The following is a 19,999-nucleotide window of genomic DNA, read 5'->3' on the forward strand; positions in this document are numbered from 1 at the left end:
CATTCAAAAGCAGGAGAGAATAAAAATGAGACAGTCCAATGCTCTTATGTCACCTGGGGAAACGCATTTGCCCATTAGATGTTGACCCGATTTAGAAGCGCAGCTGTGAAGGTATCCTAGAGTCAGACACCTTCAGCGTCCCTCCCTCTTTACTTCATCTCTTCCACTTTCTGTGCCCGCTGTTGATATCGTAAGACTCCTGTGTGAGGCTCTCTCTCTCTCTGAGGTTATGGCTCTCTGTCAGAAAGATGTTTGTCTTCTGTGCTTAGTGTCAGGATAAGAGAAGAAGGTGCCATGCCCCAGTTGGGCTTCATTAGGACTAGGCCGTCGCTGCACGTCTTCAGGCACCCACGCTGTGCCACTCAACATTAGGCTTATTAATTCACACACAGCTGCCCTCTCTCTTATTCTCGGCTGTTTGGGAGTCAGTCTAGCCTGTGGCCACCGAGGGACAAATCCATTTTAGCAGACACTGCAAGTCAAAACCCATCCACACTTGGCCAAACGTTTTCTGGAGCAGAAAGTGGACAGAAGTCTCTTGCTCCCATTTTTTCATTTCCATGTGTGATCCTTCTTTCCTGGCTGGCAGCTCGCTGCATGTTTTATCCCAGCACCAGTACAAGGCCACTCTATTGTTTTTAGCATTCAGAAAATTGGCACCAAGCATCCAGAATTAATCGCTTTGCTCTAAGATATTTTTTTTTCTCACTGTAAAAGGATTTTGGCAATTTATGCAAGATGATTTATTATTTCATCACAACTTAATCTTACTGAATTTAATTTGCTATAATGTCAGACATCAACTTCTGTCTGATAATCCAGCAACATACTGTAGTTCTAGGGCTGTATGCAGCTCAACAATGGCAACAGTATTTAAAACCATAGACACTAAACTAAAACACACCACAAAATTTGACACTATAATTTCAGACATCAACTTCTGTCTTGTAATCCAGCAACATACTGTATTTCTAGGGTTGCATACAGCTCAACAATGGCAACAGCAGAACTCATAATCATAGACATTGAACTAAAACACACCACGAAACTCATTTCACAATAATTAAACCCATTCTTTGCAACAAATGGATATGACAAATTGAAGAGAACCACAACTGTAAAGTATCATCCATCAAGGATGCACTTTTCTAAAGGATCCATCCATCCATCCATCCATCCATCCATCCATCCGTACATCCATCCATCCGTACATCCATCCATCCGTCCATCCGTCCGTCCGTCCGTCCGTCCATCCATCCATCTGTCTGTCCGAGCACTTTTCCAAAGGCTTAAATAAATTAACATTTTTAAAAGTGCTTTCTCCCTTTCAGATGCAGTAATTTTTATATCAGCAAACACGCTCTGCAGCTTTCCCGTATTCTCTTCATCCCTTTGACCTCCATACATCTTTTCTCCTCCCTCATTGTCTTTCTCTCTACACCTCCAGAGCTCCAGCGACCAGGCCTGGGCACAGCCAACAGCACCGCTGAAATGTTTGGACATGAAACGTTAACCGGCGGCTTGGATTTTCTTTCCCCAGCCGGCTACTCTCGCCTCCTACCTCCTTTTGATGAGCCACAAGGAGCGTTTAGACCCTTTCCACACCTCCTAACTGTAAGCCTACGCGAATCCCGGCCTTGCTTTCACACGTGTGGCGGAGTGGATTTTGCGGCAGGGCTGCAGGGGCCGTAGGAGTAACTTTAGCCCCTGAGTGAGAGCCACCTCACCACATCAAGTCTTGGAGTCAGTGGGCACTGCCACCTCCAATTTAACCTCTCTAACGTGACACTAGCCAGGAAAAACCAGCTCCAGAGAAGCAATCGGAGCTGGAACAGAATAAGAGACATTCAAAGTGTGATCTCCTTCAGCAGCAAGGTTCATTTTTCACTTTTTCCCTGCAGTGGATTTGTTTTTCTCTCTGCAGAGCCAGGGGATAAAGGGCTGTTGGGTAATAATGAGGGGTGACCAGGGATGTTGAACGCTCTAAGTTATGTGGAAAGTGTCAGGCGGTCCAGTGTGGAGTTACAGTGTGCCTTCTGAGCAACTGAATTAAATAGCTGGCTGCAGTATAATCAGAGGGAGGATTCAGGCCCATATGTAACTCTATCTGTGACCTGTTTCTCCAGCCAAAGGGTTTCTTGTTATCACTGTTTTATTTTGCCAGGAGTCATTTGCTTTTATTTACTTATTTATTATCTACAAAAGAACTTTTACAGAGAATGTTAACTCCTTTTTGTCTTATTTTTTTTTCTTCCATAAAACAAGTGAGCTACTGAATATGTTATGCCATCAACAAAGTATTTATTTAAAATGGTTAAAATAAACATAGTGAATTAGAACAAGGCAAGCTTATTTTATACAATAGTAATTAAAAGTGCTTTACATAAAAGGGAAATATATCACAACAAATAAATAATCACAACAACGAAACAAAGAATTTAAAAACTTTTTCAATTATTTAAAATGTATTTAAAATGAAAATAAAAGAATTACAAATTTAAAATGTGTTCATTTAACAAATGCACAGCATAACAGTTTAAGTGTAAAGTAAAACACATTTCTTGATTTGTTATCATTTAAATGATGTTACGCTGGAAACCGTGTTTTTATGGTTTTGTGATATAATTTCTGCTTTAAACGTTTTTAATGTTAAATATCTACGAGATGCAATATTTAAGTCCAATAACCATATAGGCTAAATATGTAACATGACCATAGAAAAAACAATTAAAACACTTTAAACCAGTTCATTAGCATATTCATTTGCATATAGACCAAATATAAAAAAAAACAATACCTTTTATTTACCAAAGAATCCTGGAGGAATTTCTAAAAAAATATATTATAATAGCTAACTTGACAGCAATAGAAATAGTTATTGAGTACCATATCAGCATATTAGAAAGATTTCCAAAAGATTATGTAAGACTGAATAAATGTCTGCTACAAAAATCTGCTCTAGCTTCAGAAATTAATTATATTTTGATGAGCATAACTTTTGAATGGTAGTGTTAAAATACATAGTTATAATTAGTTTTTTCTTGTTTGAAAATTTGGTTACAGCTTTTTGTAAATTCTGTTTCTGATGATTGCAAGAAGCCCAAAAGGTAAACAGACCATCTTCTTAGCATATTCAGTCATTCACACACGTCTCTACTTGAAAAAGCAGACGGCATGCACGGACATGCACGACTGACCCTCTCAAATTTAGCCTGTGCTGTATTTTTGGGTTCATCGCCGCATGCAGCCAAAAACCACATTGTGGGATTCGGAACATAGCGCGAAAGACATGTCCTGGGCTGGTTTATGCCCCGATCCTTTGCATGCATGCTGATGAGAGTGGCTGCTGTCGAAGCAGCTTGGGACAGAACCCGGCACAGGTCAGCAGAGACCGACATCCAAAGAGATCTGAGCTGAGGCACAATAAGGCAGGCCGAGGAGCTCACAGCAGCGAGACAGGCCGAGAGACAGACAGGGGGCATGCTGCTCTGGAAACAGCGGGGTGAAAGCCCCTGGGCTCTTGATCATGCGGCCTCTTCAGATGAATTACTTATTAGGGAATATGTGCAGAACGTGGGCTCCTTCCAGCCTGTGATCTTCCTGCCAGTTTAGCCAAAGTCCTCTCCTCCCCTCAGCCAGCCAGACTTTATCTGGCATGGTCCTGAGCCCCAAGCTCTCCACGCCAACACAAGACACGCCGTGGAAAGAGAAAGAAAGAAAAGATGAAGAGTGAGATAGGGATAAAGAGAGGAAGTGAGAGAAGTCAGAGAGAGAGAGAGCGCTTTCATTCTCCTGGTCAGGCCTGGGCCTTTTCGACACATGTAGAACCGCAGAGTGCACAAACACACTCGGGCTCGCCACAACATTGCTTTGCTCTTTACGGGGAGTGTTTGCTGTGTGTGGTGAGGGCAGGACTGGCACGGGCCAGACGGTGGTCTGATGCGCTGCCAGGGAAAATCGATTAAGAGAAATCCACCAAAATCGTGTTGCGTGAGAAGTTCGAGCCGGTGGCTGGCAGAGGCAGGGCTGCAGCTGATGAAGACGGCTCTCTTTTTACTGCGGTAAATACTGCGACTTTGTGTTTTTTTTTTCTTTTTACTGCGATCACCAGACCGCAGGTCAGGAACAAAGACCACTGGCACAGATGGCTTCGAGAAATGCATTTCCAGCCATCAGCGCCGAGACCCGTTAATGAAAACCAGATTGTGGCGTTAAAACGGAGAGTTAGAAAGCAGAAAAAAGTGAGATAGGAGGCGTGAAAAGAGGCTAAGCAGACTTATAAATAACTTCTTCACTCTAAATAATTGACTATGCAAAAATCAATAGCCCTACTACGTGAAAACAATCGATATAGAGTTTAAATAGTATAGAGAACAGCATAAAATGCTTTGGAGTTTCTCTGCTAGTCTATCACACAGACAGGACAGAGGGCAAAAATGCTACTTTGCAGTAAACACTCACACAGTATTTCAGCAGAGACATTAAAAATAACTGCAAACAAGCTAAGATGACAAGATTCTCATTAAGCAGTTCAACTACCACCAAGCTTCTATTCAAATGAATAAATACTTAGCGACACTACAAATTACCAACAATAATTTGAAATATAATGTACATGTATAATATACAAGAAAATATATTACTGGAATCACAGCATTTAGAACACATTTATATAAACACAGTGAATTTATATATGTATAATTATCACGTAAATACATATATTACCTTGTATATGAGGCAAACATTTTATCAGTTTATGCTTACAATAGCACTGATTACATAGCACTATAAAATTCACTGTGATAAAACAGCAGCATTTCGCTTTAATAGAACATGCTGGGGCTTTAAATGAATTGGTGAATCATTTATTTGACCGGTGAATCCATTTAATATTCTGCAAACTTCACTAAAGAATTCACTAAAATGAAACAGATTTCTCAACTCCACATATGAAGGAGGGAGAGAGGACAAGTGTGTTTAATTATTTCTGCAGCTTGCCCAACTTTAGAAAAATAAAAGGATATGTGTGGATAAATACAGCATTGTAGTACACTGTAGCTGCAAGTTCTGCAAATTCATGACTGAAAAACTACACTAAATGCAACTGAGCTAAAAATAAAAGCAGATTTATTTCACACATAAGGAACATCAAGTTACTCCTCAACTCTGGTTCGTATATGTGAACGTGGAGGTGAAGGGATATGTGAGGAAGCTTTGTTATGTCCTTCCACAGGGATGCAATGTGAGTTTTACCTGTGGGGGTTTAGCTCTATAGAGGCGAGTGCAACGCTCCTAATGCGCGCTGGCAACACGAGGCTCTGGGCCACTTTAACACCCAGCGCAAATCCAGAGTGAAACAATCATTTCACACAACTTCTGTTTCTGTCATGTTGAGAAATGTAATTTAAGGCCAGCGAACGCGACCCCCAGGTTATTCTCTCCTCTTTTTCTCCTTCTCGGCCCACATCACAGCTGTGTCTGAACAACACACCGCTGTATCTGAAGGGAACGAGATTATTGTGAATAATAGGGTTAAAAAACAATCACAGTCCCATCTCTGTGAGCGAAAGAGAGGGAGGGAGGAAATGAATTTAAGTGTGTCAATGGTCAAATCAAGAGATTTCCTCCGGATACCACAGACAGGAAAAAAAAAGAGAGAGTGTATAAGAGAAGACTTAGATACATAAAGATAAGGAAGAGGAGGGGAAAAAAAACGGAGCATGATTAGTTGCCCTAGATTTTTAAATTTATCTCCTGTTTTGGGCATTAAGTAAAATAACCAAAGTAATATAATCAACTGGCCCCATTACTGAAAGTTCCCATGTAGGGCAATTGAACAAAGTGCCGTCCTCAAAGTGTGAAGGAGCTGAAATCAGGTCGTTCCTGGGAGCCATCGGTAATGAACCTCGTCAGACGGGGGAAGCGCGCATGTGAGCCGATTGCGCTGACCTGAGAGCAATGCTACATGGCACCGAAGCAAATGTTGCATGCTAATTCAGTGTGACTCAAAACAGCCCAACATGCCGCAGTTCTGCTTGAAAACGTCTCCTCTCTTAGACTATCTGGTCAGTGCTGACTGTAAGCATTAGAATAGTAACGGCTCTAAAATAGTGTTTAGTGACAGACTCCGATGTGTATGTGCTTTTTATCTATGGTTAAAATTGCATTTCTAGTAAATGCATACTGTCAGTTGTCCATCGGTCATCTGTAACTTGGGACGGCTGAGAAAGCTCACTCCGGCAAAGTTTAATTAGATTAGTCCGCGCATCCCGGACACACTCTGCCCCTCTGAGGTACGCTGGCCTGAGGAGGGTTGCTGCATTCTTGCCCTAATCAAATTAACTCTCCATATTTAGGCAAATAAACAACACTTATCTACACACAGATTACGTGGCCAGCGGAGATAGACAGTGACCCCTCACTTCGATCGATCGCAGAGTAGACCGGCGAGGGACTGGCCCACATTAGAAACATAAACACCTCCACTTCCTCTCTTACAGATGAGGATTTGTGCGACAAACCAAAACGCTTAAAATAAAGCCAGCTCCTCCAAAGTGTTACTATTTTTTTAATAATGATGATCTTATAAATTACATAATAGACAGGTTAAAATGATAGAGAGGCAACAATGCTAGCTCTAAACTAGCTCTGGAACGTCCGATTAATTTTTAGCAAATGGCTTTATTTGAAGGATTAATTTCAAGAATAAAAAATATAAGATTTTAGTACGGTTAGATATTTTTTTGGCTTTGGGGTAAAAAGATTAAATTTAAAAAAAAAAATCTTAGACACTGCCCATGTTGCTGGGAGCAGTGTTTAGATATGTACATATGTATTTTTATTGGTTAAAAGTACCTAATTACCTGTTGCGTTAAAAATTTAATAAAATAAAAAATTATAATAATACAAATTCAAGTAGCAAATTTGAATGCCCCCAATATTAAACGTTAAATTAATAAAATAGACACAAAATATAATAAATTATTATTATATTATACGACATTGTACGACATCTACACTATTTATCTACTAACATATAGCAGCAGTCATTCAAGAATTATAATATTATTTTAATTTAGCATTATATGATGACAGAACTTTAGTAATCAGAATTATCAAGTATGAATATAACGAAACTATTACGAATTCTACTACTAATAACAATATAAAACGCACTAAGGATTAATGGGCTGCTGGGTTCAAAAATATTAATCATGTAGTCAGCGTTCGCTCAAATTGATTTGCTGAAATCAAAACAGGGATGATAATAGGTGAGCGCCAGTCAATAAGATTGTCTTTCGTGAATTAGTTTCGCCCACTACCAGAAAAAAACAGTTCTTAAAAGCTGAAGAATTCCAAAGGAACTATTTTGACAGAAAAATACAACAGAGAATATTGTTTACATGTAGCGCATCAAGCCTGCATGTTATGAAAGGATTTCTTGCTCTATAACTTTTGAGACAAAGCGATGACAACCCGTGCGCCTTATTATTATATATCATTATAATTATAATTATTATTATACATAGTTTATGGTATGTAAAATACAGCTACACTGCACACTCATTCAGATAAACTGAAAAATTTAATTCTAATGATATCGTAATAAATTATAGTAATGGCACATTTTATTGTCAGTAACGGTAACGGCATTGTAACGGGGGAAAAAGTAGCTTTACTGGAAAAAATTATGCAGTTCGTAAAGCTATTTTAAAACGCCGTTATTTCCATCACTGCAAATGAATACTTTAAAGCATGCAACCTGACAGTACTAAGCATGACAAGCAATATTAGTGCCAGTTTTAATTAGAATTACAAATTCTTGTCCAGTGTGACTCAGAACTTTTCTGGAACGTTTGCATTGGCGGTTTCGCTTTTGTTCAGTTTTATACAAAATGACATTACACCTGTTCTACAGTTTCATTTGACATGCAATAATATTATATATTCAATTACACAAGTGTGTGGAGGTAAAAAGGTTCTAGTCAGACAGAGGCTGACCCTTTGGGCCAAACACTGTCCAGACAGCATCTGTAGGTCACATATACATACATTCACACCCACACATATACTATTCTTGCACCAAGGACACAAAGGCAGACGGAGCTTCTGGCCTGGCCTTGATCTCACAGCTTTCCTTCTCCAGCCATTCATCTCTTTTCTTATCTCTATCTCTCATGTTACTTTTCTCAGCAAAGGTCTGCCGGACCCCCAGGGCCTTTTCTCCAGGCCTCTGTCCATTCTCTGTTGTTTGCCTTCTCTCTCACTCTTTTTCCTCAACCTGGTCTCTAAAGGAGGTCATTTACATCTTTTTCAACTCAGATATAATGAAAAGTCAAAAAAGCTCAGTGTTTACGGACAGACTGTGCTATCAAAATTCACAAAACAAACAAATGAGGAATCATCATGACAGCAAGAATTAATTTTAAGACGTTTGATCCATTTTTGTGAGCAAGTGCGGTCAAAGAGTAAGTTTTACAGAGGAGACCCTCAGTAAGTAAACTCAGACATCTTCAAGGAAGCCTGCTAATTACTTTCAAATCAATAAGAAAAAAGCCCTTTCTCCCCTCCTTCTCTGTCATTCTCCTCTCTGTTCTCTCGCTCTAACACATGGTGGGTAAGGGGCCGATCCTCTGCCGGCATTTTAATTGTGGCAGCAATCAGGCAGATTCACAGGAACTAATTAATATGCAGATTTGCAGCATCTTTTCTCTGCCAGTCTTTCTCTCTCTCTCTTTTTTTTTTTTCAGCCGACATTTCACATAAATTACATCTCAAGTGTTTTACGATTGCTTATATAAAATGTACATTAATGCTCACCGTGCTGTTTGATGTCTAATTTTAGCACCGGATCGACTGCACTCCCTGTCACCCCTGCTTATGGTAAATGATTGATGCTTTACCATACAGCATTTTCCACTTCATTAATAAAAAGTGCATCTTTATTTATTAATGAGCGATATACACGTACGTCTATTTATAATATAATTAGAGCAATATTAGCGTGTCACATCCCATTTGGATAAGAGCGCCGTACAAGCCCACCAACAATACCCATTTTAAATACGTCCGGGAGTGTCAAAGACAAAAGCAGTTTTAGTATAGAAACACTAGGAGGAGATTAAGCCTTATTTTTCCTATTGTCTGGAAGCAGGGAGTGACTAAATTAGGCTCTTCGTCTGTGTGCTCAGCACATTAGCACAATATAAAATTTGAAGCGCTGCACACAGTCCATTGCAGTTAATAGTCAGATAATGAGAGCGTGGAGGCAAACGCCTCTATTAAATCATTGTTTAATACTTCACACTGAAAGATTGCCGTTCGGTGGAGGTGTTTTCAAATGGCTCACTTTTATCCCGGCCCTGCTACCATAAAACTAACGATGTGTGAAAGTCTGTAAGTTACGTTCAGCTCTGATAAAGCTTTGTAGCGTTCTGCAAAGCAAACAAACAAGAAAACGACCCAACCAACAAACTAAAAGCTTCAAATGAAACAGAAGAACAGCAAAAAATGATACACGGCTTCATGTACCTTTGTGTTTCGGATTATGCTTGACTTTTTTGCTGTCGTTTAAAATAATAAACGTAATTAAATTACTCATGATATAAAAATCTGAGTGAAAAGAACAACATTTGTTTTTGACAAAAAACTAACAAAAAAAAGATGGAACTAAACTAAATGTTATAGACAAAATGAAACCGAAAAACAAAGGATGGAATAAAGCAGCACCAGGGTCATTACTGAAATTTTTGTAATATTTTAGTTCCCAAGGGGTGGTTCACTAAAAATACATTTTAGAAGCTTCACACAATACTTCAGTGTCACAATACTTTGGTATTCCCATGATAATGAATAAAAATAATTATTGCATTTTAATGTTTTAGCATAAAATATGTATAAACTTTGTCACACTAACCATTCTTTGCCCATAATAATTTAGGCTCCACACATATGTGACATCATTTACAAGAAATTACATCATTCATTTCTCATTAATAGTGATACAGAAAATGGTTAGTATTATCATACTATGCATTCATATTTTTGAGGCGTATTATAATCAGAGAGGGTACTGTCAAACTTAACTTGTCAAACTTGTCAAACTTTTTAACGTCTCAAAATTAAGATGAAAATTTATATTTTTCAGTGTACCATTTTAATCCATAAGTATATATAATATACTTATTTTATTAATGTATATTCTCTCTCATTTATTGATGCCATATTCTCTCTCGATATGAGAGAAAAACAAAACCAGGAGTTAAATGAAATGTATCACTACAATTGTATTAATAGTGTCACACCTTGTCAAATTGTGTGTTTGTACACACACACACACACACACACACACACACACAAAACACATGAATTGTGAAATTTATTTAGAAAATAAATCAAATTTAGTTTAATTTTTTTTTTAAAAAATATATTCCCAATCCCAGGAATAACGTAGAAAAGAGAAAAAACAAAACTCTAAAGCACAGCCAAAACCAAAAAACCCACAGAGGTACTTGTTTACCTTATGATCTTCAATGTCTCTTAAGTGTGTGTCGGACTGTTTGTAATTACGGCTATCATTTCAGTATTTTCACAGCTCAGAAATGTTGTTAGGCTGTGAGGTGCATGCTGTTTGTTTGTTTAATTAAAAATGATGAATGTGACGTTAATTTCAGATCCTGTTTCAGTTCACATTATGAATCCCCTCTCCTTTCCTCTCTCTCTTTTTTCATCCTTCTTTTTTTGGACATCACCCCTTCCACTCGGTTTCCATATTCAGTATCTTGAGCATGTTTATGAAATTAGTCCTCAAAAGGGACGTTAATCGAATTGACCAACCAGAGCTGTTACACTGCGGTTCGACACAACAGTTAACATCCGACTACAATAGCTGGTGTAAATAATGATGTCGATGGGCTTATTGAGTTACAGCCCATAACAGCTGTAAATAGTGTTATTTAGATAGTTTGGGGTCATAGATCCTCTCTTGTAACCTCTAATGCAGTGATCCTCACACAATGGCCCTGTCTCTTTTTACACTTCACACTTTGTTAATGTTAATGTGAGAAGATTTTGCGTCAGCTGCATTATTTGTCGCACTGGCTGCTGAATTCATGGTAATATTATTAGCCGCATTCCATTACAACTGTATCCTATCTGAAAACCGAAAAAAGAAACTGCCTGCCTGTGGACTATCTGTCCTTGCCATCAGAACACGGTGGCATTTGCTGTATATTTAAACAGCATTATATAGGCATATTGTACAGGATAACTGCATATATATGTATACATATTTCTCCCAGACAATACATTGCGCGTAGTCTGTGGTCACATGACCTGCTCATTTCAGGCAGACTGACAAAATAACCAGCCCTTCTGCCTTCCGTCTGTCAAACCCCTGCATTAACTTTTGTCATTGCTGTTTATGATTGTCTGCATTTGTGTGAGAGAAAGAGAGAGACAGAAACAATGGAAAAAAAAGAGGAAGTGAGAGAAAATATATTGTTTGCATAGTGGCTGACCCCTGGGTCAATGTCCACAAGACATATATAGGATAAATTAGGCTAGATAGATAGATAGATAGATAGACATTCAGACTGTACTTAAGTGTACTTCATGTGTATCTATACTACACACCTTATATAGCTGCACGTTAGTTTGATTTAACCAATTAGTATACAGCAAGTACATGTAATACCTTTCTGCATTAAAATATCACACAGACATACGCTACTTAAAATAAAGTGTAACAAGACTGTACTTAAGTGTACTTCCTGCTGCCTGTTACATCTACCTTATTACAAACGGCAATTACAGGCTGTTCCACAACTAAGCTACATGATAAGTACATTTTATTTCATGTAAGTACAATGGCTACTACTAAGTACCTAATTACGTAATTACTCTGTATTATGACAACTTAAAATGAAGTGTTACCAAATAGATATTTCTTTTACATTTCTAATATTACATTTCATTTAAATATTAGTTCCATTAAAAAAGGGCCTAGCTTTGTCTATTCTTTTCTATTTAGTCTATTTAGTCTACTTGTTTAAAAAAAAAAAAAAAAAAAAAAAAAAATATATATATATATATATATATATATATATATATATATATATATATATATATATATATATATATATATATATATATATATATATATATATATATATATATATATATATATATATATATATATATATATATATATATATATATATATATATATATATATAACCAAGAAGTAATGTCATAACACTTGCATATTATTGCTCTTTTGTGGATTTGATTGCTTCTGTTGTCTTCAAGTTGCTTTTAAAAGCGTCTGCTAAATGACTACTGAATAATGTAAGGTAAACATTTATATGATTAGTAATTTATGGCAGCTTATGTTTTTACATTACTTTAACCTATCAAAATAAGTTGAGCAATGTCGACTTTTTATAAGATACATGAAATTCAACTTGTTTTTTTAAGTTGGTTTAATGCAATTTAAGTGGAAAATGACTTGCATAACTATGCTGATTAAAAATTTAAGGCAGCAACTGGACTTGGTTTTAGAGTAAAACATTTTAACAGCACACCATTCAGTTACCATTCCTTCAATAAAATTAATTCTTATGTTCAGCAAAGATGCACAGAAAAAAAAAAATCTAATACATGCTGTAAATAAAGAGTTAAGCAGTGATTTGAATATTAATAATAATGAATAATAATAATAATACTAATAATGTTTCATTATTATTATTAATATCAAGTATTTAAGTTTGTGCCACTGATCATGTGACACTCTGTATAGTCAGCCAGATGTTTTAGAATCCACTAAAGATGCCGTTTAGATCATTCTCTTATGCAGGAGAAATTGATCTTCAGGTTTTCACAAACTTGTTCATGCATCTTGAAAGGTGGAGAGGAAGCCAAAGAAATTCCTTTTATAAATTCTTTCAGTCAAATTATTACGCTGTCAAAATAAATTGCAATACAAATTGTAATTAAGCTAAAACAGAAAGCAAAGCAAAATCATTTACACAAGAGGTCTTGGACTTTTGAGCCCTACATAAGTGTGTGTGTGTGTGAGTGTGTGTATGCTTGTGTGAGCAATAAAGAGTTAGCGAGAGACTGGGGCAGCTCCTCACTGGAGCGAAGCCTGTGAATCCTGGCAGCGTGAGCACAGACAAAGTCAAACTGCTGCTCACACATATTTGGGGGGATATTTAATTAAAAGTGGATTACAAGAGTATTGGATAAACAAAGATCAGATTAACAAATAACTGTACGCTATTTTCCCATTTGCCAATGCAAATTTGACTTTGTGGCTGCATCCCCGACACAGAAGAGAAGATTTACGACTCTTCCAGAATATTAAGTCCCGGTCTGGTGCGGAGTTTAGGAAGACTTTCACAGAAGTTGATAAAAACCTCCACCTTCTGCTCAAAATCACCTTCACCCACCATATAGTGGTAGTGCCTGCTCTCATCAGCAGGATATCCAAATGCAATACGTGTGATTTACCGTCGAAATCCCCTTCTGCACGAGTCTAAAAGACAACAGGCCAGTTCAACGTAACGGTCGTCCCCCAACGGGTCAGTCAGTCAGCTGGAAAATAGTCAGATCTGTAACTGCACACCTCTCGCCGACCTGCCACGGTATGCACAGTTCTGTTTGGGCCGCTTTTAATTGGAACTGAAATTGAGTTGCGCTGAATGGCAGTGCTTCACTGAAGGTGAATGTGTCAGAGTGAGGACTGACACATTTATACATACTTTTCGTCTCCTATATACAGCTAAAGTTTTTTCTTCCTTCCTCACTTTCAACACCGGATGACCTTGCCGTGATAGACTGCCGGACTTTGTGGCTGGGCCCAGAAAAGCACAGACTCTGATGTGTGTGTATGTGTGTGTGTGTGTGTTAGAGAGAGGAGAAGAAATGGATTTATTGACTTGTGACTTTGACTCAGGCCAATGTATCAGCACTTGCATTATAGGGAATGATGAGACCAGAGGATGTCAGGGACAACTTAATATAGACCAAACACACACGCGCGCACACACACTCACGCACACACTCATTCAAGTCTAAATGTGTGGGAGTGTGGGAGCAGACAGATAGTGAGAAATAAAAAAAAAAGTCAGATTCTGCATTATCAGACACACCGAAGGCTCAAGGAGAGCAAGAAAGACTCTTGAGGAACGTAAGAGACGGACAGGGAGAGGGAGAGAGAGAAAGACAAACAGGCCGAGCGGTCGTGCGACTGCAACAGAGAGCAGCATGGCATTTGGAGTTTGTTTGCTAAATAATGCAGGCAAAAGGAAGCAGCACAAGAGCAGGCTGGCTGATCCTAACATGTTTCCCTTCGAACACGATGAAGCCTGATGAAAATTGCAAGGAAGAGGGGAAAAAAATACCCGATGCAAGAGAGAGAGGCATGTTCATGATGAATCCCCTCTAGCCATAACTTTGTTCCTCATTTCCGGAGAGGATGCATAATTCAGAGGGTGGATAAGTCAGGCCTGAGGCTGTTGTGGCATACTGGGGCAGAGCAGGAGATAGACAGCAGGGCTGCGTACTGTCCACCATAGTCTTTTACTATTGCAACCAGTGGGGAGGCATTAGTCCTAGTAGGCTGGTGGAGCTGTTGGAATAAATATAAACAGACTGCAAAACGAGCACAAAGTGATCATTTGGTTGTTTGGCTGGTAACTTTATTAGGAACTGCAACAAAACAAACACGACAACCTGATTCTTGATGTTTTGTGATATGGGGAATTAAAGAATTGCTTGCTCTTTTCTAAACTAACTGTCTCACAGTGATGGACATGTTTGTCTTTTCCTCTGATCATTGTAGATGCTGATCTTCTGTCTGCTAAAGAGGTGAGTCTGTTAGCTGACAAAGCACACACATCTAACAACTTTTGAATGGAACATTTACTGTTGTAGATAAATATTTGCTTTTTGTGTAACGTAATTGCATGATGAAGTTTTTCCCCTCAAAAGCATTGTATGGTTGCTTTTAATTTCATTGTATAGGGAGTGGTTAAAATGTTTAATCAAAACATGTAAGAAAAAAAAAAGTATTAAATATAAATAATTAAAATGTATTGCTAGAAATGTTAATATATATCAATTGGCTAGGGACACTTGTAAAAAAAAAAATTAATGTTTTATTACACAACTGTTAGTTAAATAGTAATATTAAGTTAATATTAATTCAAAATAAATGTAAAAATACAGTATTTTATTAAATATATGAGGTATTATTTTTAATTGTTGGAATAACTATTGTTTTGAAATGTTACAAGTATATTAGTATATGTATATGTATATATATACATTTTAAGACTCTTTATATAACCAAAACGTTGTTCTATGGCATCGTCAAGCACCTTTATTTTTAATAGTGCTGGTAAAATGTTAATTATAACCCCTACATAAAAGAAAGGCACATGTTTGTGCTGATTGCAGGGATAGAGAGGCTGAGGTCCTTTGGCCTGTCACATTGAGTGAAGTCGTCAGCATGCTAGACTGGCAGTTGCAAGTGGTGCTGGCAGGCTGAAGGAGACGGACAGGACTGTAATGTGTATTGTCACTAATGCAGGCCCCAGCGCTCAGGGTAAGACATGCTTAGCCCCTGCTGGACTCTCTCCTCAGGCCTGGACACATGTTTAAGAAGGGCCATGCGGCCTGGCACCTTCCTCTGGATAATTGATTTAGTGTCTCTAAGGCTGCCTTTATACTGCTGATGCAATCATGCTACTGCACACTGTGTCACACCATAACCTGTCCTGACACAAACACACACAACAGGCAGGCAGTGCTGGACAACAACGTTGCTACCATCATTCTTATCTCAATAATGAAGTTGTAGCCTAGTTAGTTATTCATTTATGTACCTTGTCAGTCAATAGCAAAGATCATCCAAAAATGAAAATTTGATGTTTATCTGTTCACCCCCAGGGCATCCAAGATGTAGGTGACTTTGCTTCTTCAGTAGAGCACAAAGTAAGATTTTTAACTCAGTCTGCAGTCTGTCAGTCATATAATACAAGTCAATGGCTACCAAAAGTTCCAAAGCTCTGAAAGTAAAAAAACCAAATAACCAAATAAAATCCTGTGGAGATAAATAGAAGTGTAAAGACATGAAATGATTAGCCTGTGCAAAAACATTTACAGTATTTATATAATTTTTTTTTTACCTGTTATACACCACAATCTCTGACTGTCCTCAGCTCATTTACAATATAGGTATCAACATAGATCACTCATTAGTGACTGTTTCTATGGGCCGCAATACGCGAGGATGTACATATATGCATATACATTAACTATGCCCTTATACATCTCTTTTAATATATGTGCATTGCTCTTAAAAACAGTTCTGCTAAACTGTTCTTTTTCCATATTAACAGTACAGAGAAAAGAGAGAGAGAGAGAGAGAGAGAGAGAGAGACAGAGAGAGACAGAGAAAGATAGAGAGAGTTTATAAACATCCATTTGTCAGAAAATGTAAAAGAAAATTACATGGCTTGTTTATATCTGTATGAACAACCTACATCTTGTGGATCAGCTTGTAGTACGTCTGTCAATCATACCAAACTGTATATGCAAGAGTTATTGTTAGGCCGCAGACCTGAGAAAACAAATAAAGCTAAACCCGACTCTACCTATAATGGACATTCTGTCAGTCCCACCCCTGTACTGACACGTCATGCCTCATTTACACACATAGATACAAACATATAGCATTGTTTATAGTGGGAGGATCCCCATTAGATACATCAGCAGCCAGCGAATAGAGTAAGAATAAAAGGCAACAGAGCTGCAAGACTGATTGTGGAAAAAGTTTTTTCTTTTAAATGCAACTTCTACTAAAACTACTAACTATCAATATTGATGACAATAATAATAATAATAAAAAGTTATATTACTGCTATGTATAAAAGTACCATCACTCTCTAAACAATCAGACAGAGATTCTCGGTAGTTTTCACATAAATTATTTATATAAATTAAGAACATTGATGATTGTTTATCTGTCTTTTTTGCTTCCCGTCTCTCTCTCTTCCCTCCTCTCTCTACTTCTTTAATTGTGTTTTTTCAGGACAGAAGGCAGAGATGTGAAATGGGTTGAGGGTGTCATACATACAGTTTCACTATCTCTCTCTTTCTCTTGAGCCCATCACTTGGAGAGCATCACCTCTCGGCGTCTGTGACTCCAATTTGAGTGGAGCATGCGGAGGTCTCACACTGTCAGGCTGCCGCCCCCCCCTCCACCCGCCACCCGACCCTCCCTCTCTCTCTCCTCCGCTCTGTCCCTCTCTCTCCCTCCACTCTAGCAAACAGGGGCAATTACGCACTGAACTGGCACCCTGTTTACACCTTAAACCGCCACCAATTACAGCTCTGTGACACCCGCACCAACACAAGCATGTTGACTCTCCCTCTCCATTTCCCTCGCTCTCTCTCGGCTACCCACCAGGCGAACGGGAAGGAGGGTTGTTTTGGTCTCACTTCGTCTGGCGGGATGTCAGGATGGAGGTGGAGGAGAAATACCTGGGTCACATGTGGATACAGTGCTGGATTAGAACATCAGGAAAAGGAAGCAAATTCCCATCTTGCATATACTGGAAACCACTGTTTATGAACAAACACTCTGCAGCCGCACTTCCGGGTTTGTTAGGTGCTGTTTTTGATTCGCGATTCTTTTAAACTGAGCTAAAAATTAAGTTAAAACGTTTTGAGCTTCTGTATATTTACATCACTATTAATGGATCAGAGCAAATTCAGGTTTTCACACAAATATGATTTATATATTTTAGCTACAGTGACAAATATAAGGCCAACACGATACTACAGTATACCTATATTACAACAAAAGCTAATATTACCACCAATAATGTGCATAATTAAACAATAATGCAAATAAAATGAATATGCAAATATAAATAATTATATACAATTATTTTTGTGCTTATTTTTAAATGTAGTTAGTACTATTAAAATTAACAGTTATTGGGTCTAATAAATGCATTATTTATGTTATTACTTATATTATGTTAAATTAAAACATTTACATGTACCTGTAATAATAATAATAATAATAATAATAATATGAATAAAAGGTTTTTAATTATTGATGGGCAATGATTAATTGCAATTAAATTAAAAGTTCCTCTTCATATAACATATGTTTGTGTACTGTATATATTTCTTATGTAAAAATATTCAAAAAAAAAAAAGATATCTTATGTTTATACATATATATATATATATATATATATATATATATATATATATATATATATATATATTATATCAGAAATATTACACTAAAATAAAGACTCGTTATTTACAAATTTGACTCAAAATGCAAATTCAAACACTGGGAAAGAAAGGTGGAAAGTCATTTGACCTGTTGTTAAAATCCATCTATATGGAGGCCTTTAGACATCATGTGACCTGTTCTGACATGGCCTGTGAAATAAGACGTCACGCAGACAGAGAATTCAACATAATCTGTAGCTCAAAGCCGTCCTGAATCATACAGTGTAACATTAACATGGCAGAAACTGGCAACACAGACAGTGATATCACACTGAGACACTATATTTAACACGAGAGTGAGAAAGAGAGTGTGAGGTTCTGGTAAAATAGGGTACAGACTGTAGAGAACACAGGAGAGAGAGTGACAAAATGAAAATAGATGTGTTAGTGTTTTAGAGACAGTGAGAGGGAGAGAGAGAGTATGTGTGTGTGTGTGTGTGTGTGTGTACGGGCGAGTGTGTTAATGAACTGACCTGCACAGCCCACCTGCTCTCCCCAGCTGCCTGGCCCAAGATGGAGGCAGCATTCCATAAATATCTGGAGGAGAGTCCACGGGGTCTTTCTCTCTCACATGCACTCTCTGTTTCTCCCTCTATCACTGCTCTTTCCTTGTCCCTTTCTTTGATTGACAGGTTTGACATTAACCAGGTTATGGAAAGACATCAGCATCACTACTCATAATTGATAGGCCTTTAAAAAAACAAAAATAAAAATAATTGAATTCTTATTATAAGTTGCTGTAATATAACTGCACTTAACCTTTTTTAGCTTAAAATGGGCAAAACAATATTAATAATTGTTAATAATAATATTTATATTTATTTATATTTTATATATTTATTATTGTTTTACCAGTTTTAAGCTAAAATAATCCACCAATACACCAATAACACATTGACATTAAAACTAACTATAAAAGCAACAAATGTGGACTTACAAACTAAGGAAAAAACTATCTTACCAATTACAATTAATTTCTAAATGCAGAATTACAAACTGAGGGGAAAAATGGGCTTGAAAAAATCTTTATAGAAGATCTTTTCTATGATATCAAACTCTCACATTAAAGTCCGCTCTAACTCTTAATGTTCTGTAAGGTTAGAAAACCAGTCTAAAAGGTCCATGTGACTGAGTTTCACACACGTTTCTAAATGACCTTAAAGCTGTGTTATTTACAGCAGCACAGGCTCTACTGTTCCCTCTGCCTGACTACATGAAAAACACTGGATATTAACACTCCTCCGGCTCTCTTCCATTTCATACCAAAAGAGAAAAAGACATGAGTTCCTAATGTACAAAAAGAGAGCTGGCTTTCATAGTTTTTTTTTTTCTTCTCCTGGTCTAGATTCAGACAGTGTGTATTCCTCTGTGGCCCAGTGTCACATTTGTTACAGCTGAACAGACATACGCCAATATTCCTCTGAAGCGTTCCGGGGTAATGACCCCGCTGCGGTGCAAGGCAGGACCCCGGACGACCAGGAGAGCATGCCGGGGACAAACGCATCACTTCCTCTTTGTTAAATCTTAATGCGTGTTGGCCCATTTCCCTACCAACATACCACTGCCAAGTCCCTACCTCGCTCTCTAATGTATGCAGGCCCTTAGTCTTAGTCCAATAAGTGACACAGGAGGACTGCTGTGTGTGTGTGTGTGTGTGTGTGTGTGTGTGTGTGTGTGT

The 19,999-nt window shown here is 37.8% G+C and overlaps 1 long non-coding RNA gene across 10 annotated transcripts in view; it reads right to left on the reverse strand.

Annotated features, from left to right (window-relative positions):
* The window catches only part of LOC122356802, a 351,371-nt gene that overhangs the window by 62,053 nt on the left and 269,319 nt on the right, over window positions 1–19,999 (reverse strand). Inside the window, exon 11 of one of the 10 annotated variants that reach the window (XR_006252384.1) lies at window positions 18,698–19,011. The exons of the other annotated variants lie outside the window; for them this stretch is intronic. This is a non-coding gene — a long non-coding RNA (uncharacterized LOC122356802). Of the gene's footprint in view, window positions 1–18,697; window positions 19,012–19,999 lie in introns of those variants that run through there. 10 annotated transcript variants of the gene reach the window in all.

This window comes from Puntigrus tetrazona, chromosome 13 (assembly GCF_018831695.1).
Source record: "Puntigrus tetrazona isolate hp1 chromosome 13, ASM1883169v1, whole genome shotgun sequence".
NCBI classification, from domain to species: domain Eukaryota; kingdom Metazoa; phylum Chordata; class Actinopteri; order Cypriniformes; family Cyprinidae; genus Puntigrus; species Puntigrus tetrazona.